The sequence below is a fragment of the Mirounga angustirostris genome, unplaced genomic scaffold (assembly GCF_029215605.1).
Source record: "Mirounga angustirostris isolate CCGP_5_RB_7025 unplaced genomic scaffold, mMirAng1.0.hap1 SCAF_3, whole genome shotgun sequence".
NCBI classification, from domain to species: domain Eukaryota; kingdom Metazoa; phylum Chordata; class Mammalia; order Carnivora; family Phocidae; genus Mirounga; species Mirounga angustirostris.
Genome location: NW_026991711.1, coordinates 125,688,636 through 125,700,320, shown reverse-complemented (window position 1 = coordinate 125,700,320; position 11,685 = coordinate 125,688,636). Strand labels below are relative to the sequence as shown.

Below are 11,685 nucleotides of genomic sequence, written 5' to 3'. Positions count from 1 at the left end.
GAACATGAACATATATTAGTACTAGAGCTCCCAGTTCTTGTGAAAAATTAGGAGTGGATTAGTGATATGCATATAGATAACTCAGCAAAGACCGGGCAATTATTAGCAGGGGAAACTATTCAAACAGAAAAGGAAATATAACAATAGTCTACCACATGACTCAGTTAAGACTAAAAGTCATATTCAGAGTAATACAAACCCTGCATTTTGATCTAATTCAAAATTATGATATGATTCCATTAGGAAAATGGGCCAGGGCTGAGAAGAGAGAAAGGGGTGTTTAGGACAGCATAAATTCTCATCATTTCATAGTAAACAGAAATTCAAAGTAGTGATTTTTCTGAAACAGAAAAATGATAGCTTCTTGGCCTTTTGGCTAAGATCAAGTGTAGTATCTGTTCTTACCAGAACAGAAAAATCAAGTAAAAGCAATAAAACATATAATTTAGAAATATAACGTAAATATTCAACAACTACAAAAAGGGTACCAGTGATTACTGTTGGGGATTGAGAATGAAGGAGGAAGAGGAGACAGCTCCTTATTATCTCCGGAGAGTTATTATAAGAACTGCAGAATTATGACTGTCATCATTCTATGTTTATGCAAACAAAACTCGGCATGTGTGCAGCATTGATGAAAATAAATATTCCCACACATGTTGGTTGCTCTATACAGAACTGATTGGAAGGGGCAAATGTGAAAGCAGGAAAACCAGGCAGGATTATGTCTAAGCAGAAGATCGTAGCAATGGAGATAAGAGTTGACAGATTCAAATGTACTTTGGAGGTTGACACAGCCGCATTTGGTAATGGGTTGACTACCACCAAAGAAGCAGAGCTGTCGAAGATAATTCCCAGGTTTCTGGCCTGAACAACACATGGAGGTAGCATTTAATGAACTGTGAAATGTGTTAAAGTTGAGGATCACATGAAACTTTCAGCTCTAATGTGAGAAAATAACCTCCCAAGACTATATGTTAATGTGACCAGCTTCTCTGATGTGCATAGGAATTTTTTTCCCTATGTATGAATCTAATTCTGGAAAACTCCTGTGAGATTAAATTTCCCAAGTACCAAGGTGAGTCATTTCGTCATTACTCCTGAGACAACTGTAAAAGTGGTATATCCTAGGGTTGTCAGGGTACCACCGACAGAATGTTGTCATCCTGCCTTACACTTTCTACCAGCCCTCTATTTACAAACGACAAGGAAAAATCCATAAAGAGTGGCCCTGATTTGCTGAAAATATATTAATCTTGTTACTGAGCAAGTTATTGCTGTTTTCATTCGATTTAGCAATTAGCACAAACCTACTACTAGAGCCTAATAAACTGAATGGAAACCTTTAAATACACTCCAAACTGAGCTAGAATCCAATATTCCCTAAAGTATTCATGTGGAGAAGAGCAGCACCTCTGATAAATACCCATCTGAAGCAACCTTTCCAGAAATACTTTTGGGGGGCATTTTGCAGTAGAGACCCTTGCTCCTCCACAGAAATGCTCTACAATAACACCCAAATCACATCAGAGTAACCAGATGCTGCGTCTCTGAGTACCAGCGAAGGACAGAAGACACAGATTTAGGTGAAAATAGGAAAGGAAACCAAAGGAAAGAAGCTACTGAGCCAGAAATCCTCTGTAGAAAAACAGCCCTATGAGGAAAGACAAGCAAAGTAATTGCACGCATCAAGCTGACGTCTTCCCAAAGCCAGCCTCTACCTCTGAATGCAAGTTGCATCACCCTTGACCAGGCATGGAGAGCAAAGGAGGTGACACTGCGGTCAGCATTGATTTTTTTTTTTTTTTTCAGACCTTGTTTTGTTGGCATGAGAGCTATGGAACTACTCTGGCCCCCACATGAAGGAACACAGAGCCAATCCGAGAGCTGCTTGGGCAACATATGTCAATAGCTTAACAGGTACCAGCCTGCCGGCCTTTATTACTTCTTACACAAACAATTCTAAATACCACAACTTTTAGAGAAGTGATAAGCTCCAGTAGGTTAGGTTGGTTAGCATTCCTCTCCTGCTTTCCTGGAAGCCTTTTCCACCAGCACTTGGGCTTTCTGGGCTGGGCTGTGGATCAGGTTCTTAACAAACAAAGACTCTTGTTCAACAATTAGCTAGACAGTGTCTGTTTGTTAGGTGCTTCTCCATATGTATATTTTTATCTTGGCTGCATTATCCAGTGAATGTTAGCACTGCAATAGACTTTGTTTTATGTCTTTCTGAATCTACCAGATCAACTCTTTTTGTTCTAAATTTACAGGGCACATCTAGTTAAGCAGTTCACCTGATCTTGTCTAGTTTTGTCGTTGTATTGTTGCTTTATTGTCCTGATTGGCATATCTTAGCCAAGAATGGGAAAAGGAGTGTGATAGGCACACCTTACTACACACACACACACACACACACATTCATATGCACACCTACAACACTTGCTGAAGCAGGTGAGAATTTTGTATTAGAGCAGATATTTTATTTTTTATTTTATTTTATTTTTTTAACATTTTTTTATTATTATGTTATGTTAATTACCATACATTACATCATTAGTTTTTGATGTAGTGTTCCATGATTCATTGTTTGCATATAACACCCAGTGCTCCATGCAGTACGTGCCCTCCTTAATACCCATCACCGGGCTAACCAATCACCCCTTCCCCCTCCCCTCTAGAACTCTCAGTTTGTTTTTCAGAGTCCATCGTCTCTCATGGTTCATCTCCCCCTCCAATTTCCCCCCCCTTCATTCTTCCCCTCCTGCTATCTTCCTTTTTTTTTTTAACATATAATGTATTATTTGTTTCGGAGGTACAGATCTGTGATTCAACAGTCTTGCACAATTCACAGTGCTCACCATAGCACATTTTTTATTTTTTTATTATTATTTTTATTTTTTTTAAAAGATTTTATTTATTTATGAGAGAGAGAATGAGAGAGAGCGAGCACATGAGAGGGGGGAGAGTCAGAGGGAGAAGCAGACTCCCTGCCGAGCAGGGAGCCCGATGCGGGACTCCATGCGGGACTTGATCCGGGAACTCCAGGATCATGACCTGAGCCGAAGGCAGTCGCTTAACCAACTGAGCCACCCAGGCGCCCTAGAGCAGATATTTTAAAGACAGCCTTCCATTGAAAATGAGTCATTTTTATTAGCAGTCAAACAACATAATTAATTTAGAATACTTTGATGATTAATTTCAAAATGCTAATAGTGTTAAATTAAGAGAACTATATAGTATAATTGAGGTCTAAATAAGCACTTGAAGGCCCGGGGTAATGCAGAAGGCTACATCGGAGCTTATTCTGCTAAAGGATATTTGGGAATGTCCTGGTAATTGATGAACTTTTCTGTCACTTAGACTCAGTTTCTCCTTTTATCAAATGGCAAAAAATCTTCCTACCAGCCCTATGCGACTTCAGTAAAGATTTATGTCCAGGAATTTAATGAATTCCTTTTAAATGCCAATTGTGGATTTCAAAATAAAGATAAGTAAGTATAACCTATTGAACTAAGTCTGCTAAAGCAAAGGTTATGCAGATGATAGAAGGCAGAACACTAAATATATGTGTTCATTTGGACTATACATGTATTAATAATCATTGCACAAATTATTAAATTAATCTCATCTTTTAGATTAGTGCTTCCCCCAGATTGGCCAAAATCACCCAGGGACTTTTAAAAAACCATGGATTCCCTGATCTTACTCCAGACGGCAATGCCCAGGATTGAAGTCTGGGCGTGTATTTTTAGAAAGAGCCTCAATGATTCTGAAACAGGTTTGGAATCACTGACTTAAGATAACTGGCTCTTAATTTGTTGTGTCTGCTTACTTTGCCTGTCTTAAAAATCATTATACCTGTCACGTGGTGATCAGTAATGTATATGGTTGAGTCAGTCAATTATTCATGCAAAAATTTCCTAAAATGGAATCTTGGAGAGACCCATTAATAGTTCTCCAGCACCGAAACATTGCATTAAAGACTATTCTCTTGATCTCCTTGTTCAGCCCCAATCTGCTAAATTAATTTACTGTCAAGACATAAGGAGTCTGGGCAAATAGTTTAAAAATCCATTGGCTAGGGCGCCTGGGTGGCTCAGTTGGTTAAACGACTGCCTTCGGCTCAGGTCATGATCCTGGAGTCCCCGGATCGAGTCCCACGTTGGGCTCCCTGCTCAGCGGGGAGTCTGCTTCTCCCTCTCCCGCTCCCCCCTCTTATGCTTGCTCTCTCTCTCATCCTCTCTCTCAAATAAAAAAAAAAAATCCATTGGCTAATTTAATGTAGCCTTGTTAATAATTTTGTGAGTGAATAATGGTTTGGTAGATTATTTTCTATTTTCCACTTAACATTTTCCACTCTTTCCTTCCCCAGTCTACCTGTATCAGGCTCTCCTCCACAGTTTGTGGTTTCATTGTCTGAAGAGAGGTGGAGGGGGTTGAAGACAGAGGAAGGCCCTCTCCCTGAGGATTTCCAAAGGTCTAATTCCTTAGGAGAATTTACAAGACTTGAGAAAGGATAAAGGGGACACAAGTTTTGGAAGAAGAAACAGAGCAGTCTGGAAAAGTAGGCAGGAGAAAGGGACTACCTGCCAAAATGGTAAACATTCCCCGGGGGCTAGGAGAAGAAATGAGGAAGGCAGTACTCCAGGGTGTGTCAGAGCCTTAACTGTGGCCATTTGATATACCAGGCAAAGGATTCAGAGGTTCCTGCCTCCTAAAAAGTACCCAAGTCCCAAGCATTGTATTCAAATAGCAGAGACTGCCAGGCCTGGGGAGTTAGGTAAACAGGGACAGCAGCCTGCTCACTTGATGTGTCCAGAAGACCAGAGACCAGATGCCCTGCCATCCCACCCTGACACCTTGTACAGTAGAAGGACCTATATTCATTTCCTAGCAAATTACCACATACCAGGTGACTTAGAATGAAAGACATTTATTATCTCACCATTCTGAAGGCTGGAAGTCCAAAATCAAGATGTCAGCGGGACCATGCTCCCTCTGAAATCTATAGGGGATAATCAATCCCTGCCTCTTCCAACTTCTGGTGGTACTGGCAATCCTTGGTGTTCTGTAGTTTATAGATGCAACACTCCAGTCCCTGCCCCCATCATCTCATGGCTGTCTTCTCCCAGCATGTTTCTTTTCTCTTCTTATAGAATACCAGTCATATTGGATTAAGGGCCCATATAGCTCCAGTATAACTTCATCTTAACTAATTATGCCTACAATGACCCTATTTTCAAGTAAGGTCACATTCTGAGGTACTACAGGTTAAAACTTCAACATAGCTTTGGGGGGAAAACAATTCAATCTATAGCAAGCACCAACACCTCCACCTAATCCCAGAGTGAGAAGGAACCCCAAGAATTCTCGAGGTGAGACACTCCATAGTATCTCCTTGATACTGATGATATCAGGACTTAGATACCAAATTAAGCCAACTGAGAGAAAACTAAGAGAAAAATATGTCTTGTATACTTGAGTTTATAGACTAAACATTATGTGCACTGTGATTTTCACTCAAATGTTTAATATGTATACGAAGAGCTTCATATCTTAACAACCTGTTGTGTACAATAGATCTGGGACTTCTCTGCAAAAGTTCCCTAACACCACCCTCAGTGTTTTGTACAGTATAAGTACCTATCAAATATGAAATAAATGAATAAATAAACATATCATTGAGTATTCAAAAGAAAACATACTATTTACTGGATATTAATATAACCTGGTATTTTTCTTTGACGATATCAAAACTACTTATAATAGTTTCTACTTTGATTTCTTAACCTGATGTTACTTTAAAAAGCATTTCAGTTTAAAAAATTGGTTTCATTTAGGAACTTCTCTATAATTTTTATAGTTACTTTTCCCATATTTATTTAATTTTTTTTTTTCTCCTTCAAAAAGTAGATCCTGGGGAGTTGCAATCCCTCTAAAAATTCTAAATGCAGGTACAACATTTAAAGCTCATTTGATTAAAATCATTCCTTAGAACAGTGGCTTTTTGAAAAGGTTAATTTTCTTCTAATGTAGTCAGATTTTTAAATCAGAATGCTAGTGCTCCAGTAGCTATATTTATTTCAGAAATGTCAACCAAAAATTCAGACTCTAATAACCATCTAGGAAAATAATAGTTACAGAACCCATGTCACTCTTGAATTGTAGCAAAAAGAAGGCCCAATATATTATATGGAAACATTTTTAAAAGATAGGAATTTGATTTAACTGACATAACATATTTAGTGACCTTGTTTCATGGATAAAAATAGGCAAACTTTCCCCTGTGTCCTTCTCATCTTTTTGAGGAAGAAACATAAGAATAAAGTCAGATGTTTGCATTGTTGGGTTTGAGCTCCCCTACAGAGGGCATTTAAAGCTTTTTCATAGACCCTGAATTCAGAATAAAAGACTTATTTAAAAAAAAATACTGTGTGTGTGTGTTCAGAAAAAAAGTGTTTGAGTTAACATCAATCCAAGAGACACAAACCCCCTGATCTCTTGCCATGGGAGTAATCACCTTTGATGTTACTGTAAAAGATTTCCAGCTGTTCAAAAACAATTCAAGGCCATTAAACTAGTTTAAAAAATTAAACCTTGTTTTTGAAGTCATAAACATAGATGGAGACTATAGCCCACAAATAGATGTGAGTTTAATTTTTGGTATCTGCTCAGTCATACCCATCCTACCACTACCTTGCACATGTTTTACTATCATTATGTTAGGATTTGTTTTTTAAGATTTTATTTATTTATTTGACAGAGAGAGTACAAGGCAGGCAGGCAGAGGGAGAAGCAGGCTTCCCGCAGAGCAGGGACCCTGATGCAGGGCTCCATCCCAGGACCCTGGGATCATGACCTGAGCTGAAGGCAGACGCTTAACTGACTGAGCCACCCAAGCGCCCCTCATTATGTTAGGATTTAAAATACTTTAGAATCACAGAAAGGTAAGTTTGAAACGTCATTTATTCATCCCTCTTCCTTCAAGCTGAAGTCTTCTTAAATTATCCTTAGATATTGGGGCGAGAAGGCTTCCTAAATCATTGTGTATGTGTATTTTCTTTTGAGAGTGCAGTGTTTTGGGGGAATCCTGAAAGTATAGTTTAGAAGTCTTAGCAATTTCTTTGCCTCCCAGTGTTGACTGGACAAGGAGCTAGGAGAGGAGCCCACACGATTTGACCTGTTCTTGACAGAACACAGAAGAAAAGCTAGTGCCTCAGCCTTGACCCAATTCTATTTGGCTTAAAGAAATGAAACAGATTAAAAGAGAAAATAGTGCTGTCAGGGGAAAAAAAATTATGGTGCTAAATCAGAGCAGATTTCCACAAGAACCCAATTATTACATCAGTTTGATGACCAAGGCCATCTCCTTCAGCAAAGTAAAGAGACTCTAGGACCAAGCAAAAACCTCTTTGCTTCAATCTTGTTTTGGTCATGACTATGAACTTGATTAAATGCCTGAGTTACAGACCAAAAAACACTAATGAAGGTCTGATAGAAAGGAGATAGTTGTGGCTAGTATACTATTCCCACTGTGAAGGGAATTTAAGAATAATCTCTATTTAGAATACCTTAACTTTTATATAAATCTTCTTCAAACTTTTTTGAAATAAAAAACTTTAAGGAAGGGGAGGACCATGGTCAGATAAAATTTTTGAAAGTAGAACTATGGGGCACCTGGGTGGCTCAGGTGGTTAAGCGACTGCCTTCGGCTCAGGTCATGATCCTGGAGTCCCTGGATCGAGTCCCGCATCAGGCTCCCTGCTCGGTGGGGAGTCTGCTTCTCCCTCTGACCCTCCCCCCCCTTGTGCTCTCTGTCTCTCATTCTCTCTCTCTCAAATAAAGAAATAAAATCTTAAAAAAAAAAAAAAAAGAAAGTAGAACTATGAGGGCAGATTTGAAAATGGACTTCGCATTAGCCATCTATCTATTTAATAAATATGTTAGATATTAATAGCTCCCAGATACTATGCTAGATGTTGGGTATACAAAGATAAAACCTTATTGTTTCAGGAAACTCGATGTTTAGTAGAATTTGACAATAGAAGGAATGAGGTATTGATACCTACTTCAGTGTGGATAAACATTGAAAACACATTAAGTGAGAGAAACTAATCATAAAAGATGACAAATTGTATCATTTGATTCCATTTATATGAAATAGTCCAAAATAGACAAACCTATACAAGTAGATTAGTGATTGCAGGGACAGAAGGGAATGGAAAATGGGGACTTTCTGCTAATGGATAGAGGTTTTTTGGGGGGGCTGATAATGTACATTGTAGTGATGGTTATACAACTCTGTGATTATACTAAAAAAAGTGAATTGTACACTTAAATAGGTAAATTTTATAGAATTTAAGTTATATCCCAATAAATGTGTTTATAAGCATCAGTAGAAACAGACACATTCTTAAAATGATATAAATGGTATTATTCTAAGCTACAAGTAATGAAAAAAAGAATAAGATGCATTGAGAAAGGGGCAATTAATTTCGAACATATGGGATTGATAGTCACTGAATAATGAGTGCATGGTCATATCAGGACACTTCTCTGTGATTAACTCAAAAATAAACTCTACACATGATATATTTAGTGTTTCAGAACTAATATGACACTGGACACTCCCAAATAAGGACAGAAGATTGAACCCATCAAATTATCTCCAAGCATATAAACTTAAGTTAAATATGTTTTAAAAGGTTAAAAAATCACTAAGTTGAAAAAAAGACAAGAAGTGATAACAATAGAGGAATGATGTGAGCACAATGATGGACTTCTCAGCAGCAACACTGGAAGACGGAAGACAAAGGAACATGTTTTCAAAATTCTGTGAACAATGATTTCCAAATTAAAGTTCTATACCCAACCATGCTATCACTCAAGTTTGAAGCTAGAAAAAGACATGTCAAAAACGTATTCTCATAAACCCTTCCCCAGGAAGCTAGTGAAGAATGGCCTCAAAAAAAAGGATAAAACAAGAAAGAGGAAAGCATGAGATCCAACCCAAGAGAAAGATCAGGAGATTTCCCATTATGATAACTGTTCAGGAAACTAAGAACAGCCAGTCCAGAGAGGAACATGAAATTGAGGATTCCAAGAGAGAGCTCCTGGGACTGATGTGGTCAGGGATGAAACTGACAGATTATTTAATGTGCTTGACCATATTGGGAAGGATTTTATGGGTTGTTTTTTTTTTTTTTTTAATTAGAGGTACAACAACAATTTTTTAAACGACAAAATCAGGCAATTATTAACTGTAATAAAAAAGTTGTATGAGAAAGGAAGTGTGATCATAATACACTATTTAGTGAATGGTGGGAAATGTTTATATAAATGTAGTAATAAAAACCCTGAATACTTAGTTTGTCAAAAATTATAATCATCTTAAAAAGAAGAAGGTGAGAATTAGCAGAGGTTGGGGATAATAAGAGAGCTAAATTCTCAACTTGCAAGAAGTAAAAAAATCAAGCAATACTCTTTATATATATTGAATTAAGTAGCTCAACAAAAAACTGTAGGACCTGAATGTGGTTACCTCTGGGTAATGAAACTCAGGCAAGGGTGGAACAGAAGACTATTATTTTTTAATCATAAGTCTTGTAATGGTATTTGACATTTTTAACTTTGTAGATATATTTTTTCCATTAAAACTAATATTTGAACAAATAACACTCAAGTGCTGAAAATACTGCCAAGTCAAGAAGATGTACAGTGAAGTGACATGTTTCATTCTCCTTTGAGATTTCCTCACAGCACTAAACAGTGCCTTGAATATATTAGGAACTCGATAATTATATACTGTTTAATAATGACCACTTATCTGCAAATTCGGTGGATTTGGCAGTGGATCCTGTGGGATATAATCTTGAACCTAATTTTCTCTTTACAAGAAGGATCTAGAGGTCAAAATGTGCTGTGCTGTCCTTTGTCTTGACATTGGAAAGAGAATTTAGATGCAACTAGAGGAAAACAGAGCTGATATTATTTACTGTAAAATGCCTGGCAAACTGTGAAGTGCTCAATTAACCAATACTTTTTATTATAGTCTAACTTAGAGAATCAATAATATAAACAAAGTTATCCTCTCTTTCATAATTTTTATGCCCCCTTGAACATTGTATCCTGGTGCCAAGACTTTCAAAAGGATTTTCTCCTACCTTCAAAATCATTTGATGTAAGATGTATTTGTTAAGAAGTTATGAAAGATGGCAAATACATGCGGCTCATATCACCTGTCCCCCACCCCAAGGCAGGTATTACCATCTAAAGGACATGCTCGGGTAGCAGAAATGGCATGGCATATTCAGGGACACGGAAGCTGACTGCCTTGTCTGAGTGGGTTTATACATCACATAGTGGGAGATGAAATTCATCACCAAAGCAGGAACAGGATGCTGAGATTTGGATATATAGTTAAAGAATTTGAATGGTATTCATTGAGAGCGGTAAACATTTTTAAACTGGAAAGCAGCCTAATAAGCAATAAATACACAGCAAAGAGGTTCTTAAATTCTATTTATGAAAACATTCATTCAATGGATAGTAGAAATGAAACAGATAGAAAATAGATTATTAAGGCAGAAGAGAATTTGGTGAATTACTAAATGTAAGAACTAAGGAGAAGACAGTATTGTAGATAATGACTAGTAATATAACTAACTTTTTTTAAAGCATTTACTATGGTACCTGGTTGCTGTGCTAAGCCTTTTCCATATTTTACTCATTAAATCCACGGACTTTATTATCACTGTCATCACCCCATACTCCAGTTGAGGAAACTGAGACAATATAAAGTAACTTGCCCAGAGTCCCACAACCAATAGGTAATTAGATCCAAGACGTAAAACAATCAGTCTGTTTCCTAGAATGGAGAATTTGGGAAGGCAGATTGGATATCCAAATGGAAATGACTAGTAGGTAGATAGAAGTATGGAACAGATTTTATGTGAGAAATTAGAGTTTAAAACATTAAGAGGGAGTCACTACCATTTTGATAAAAGTACTAATTTTGAAAATGGATGGGCACAGGGATAAGAACAAAGCCTTGAGTCAATGACTAAAAGGAGAAAAGGGAGCCAGCAAAGGAGTAAAGGAAGAGTTGAAGAGGTGAGGAAAGGATCCTGTGTTCAAGTCAGAGACTTGAACACATTCTTAAGGAAAGAAGATAATCAACAGAGCCAAAGGCCGCTGAGAGATTTAATGGGGTTATAACCGAGACAGTGATAAAGGGCTGGTAGAAAAGCACAGAAAAAAAAATCATGTCAGTTGTTCACTGGGAATGGAAACCAGATTGCCAAGGATTCATATGAGAATAGGTGATGAAGAAATTAACACAATTAATAAATCTATACTACCTATTCAGGAATTCATCAGGGAAAGGTGGTTGTCTGGATGCAGTAGTTCAGAGGCAATGACGTAAAGTCAAGCTCAGTATTCCGAGGTAGGGAAACACCTAGGCATGGTTAAAGGCAGAGAATACATAGAGGTTTTTTTTCATGAAGTCAATCTTAACTATAAAGGATACACCTGAAAACACTGAGAAATCCATTAAACTTATCTCTGCGAATGTAGTAGTCAGCCAACGTATCATTCCTTCCAGATAACCCTGGGCCTAAAGCCAGGTAAAGCGCATTCTCAAGAAACTCACTAAGAAGTGATGTGCCTCCAAGGCCCTGCGAC

The 11,685-nt window shown here is 37.6% G+C and overlaps 1 pseudogene; it reads left to right on the top strand.

The window, feature by feature from the left end:
- The first annotated feature begins 356 nt into the window (after positions 1–356).
- LOC123840132 (U2 spliceosomal RNA) lies at positions 357–462 on the top strand (annotated as a pseudogene).
- Positions 463–11,685: the final 11,223 nt, after the last annotated feature.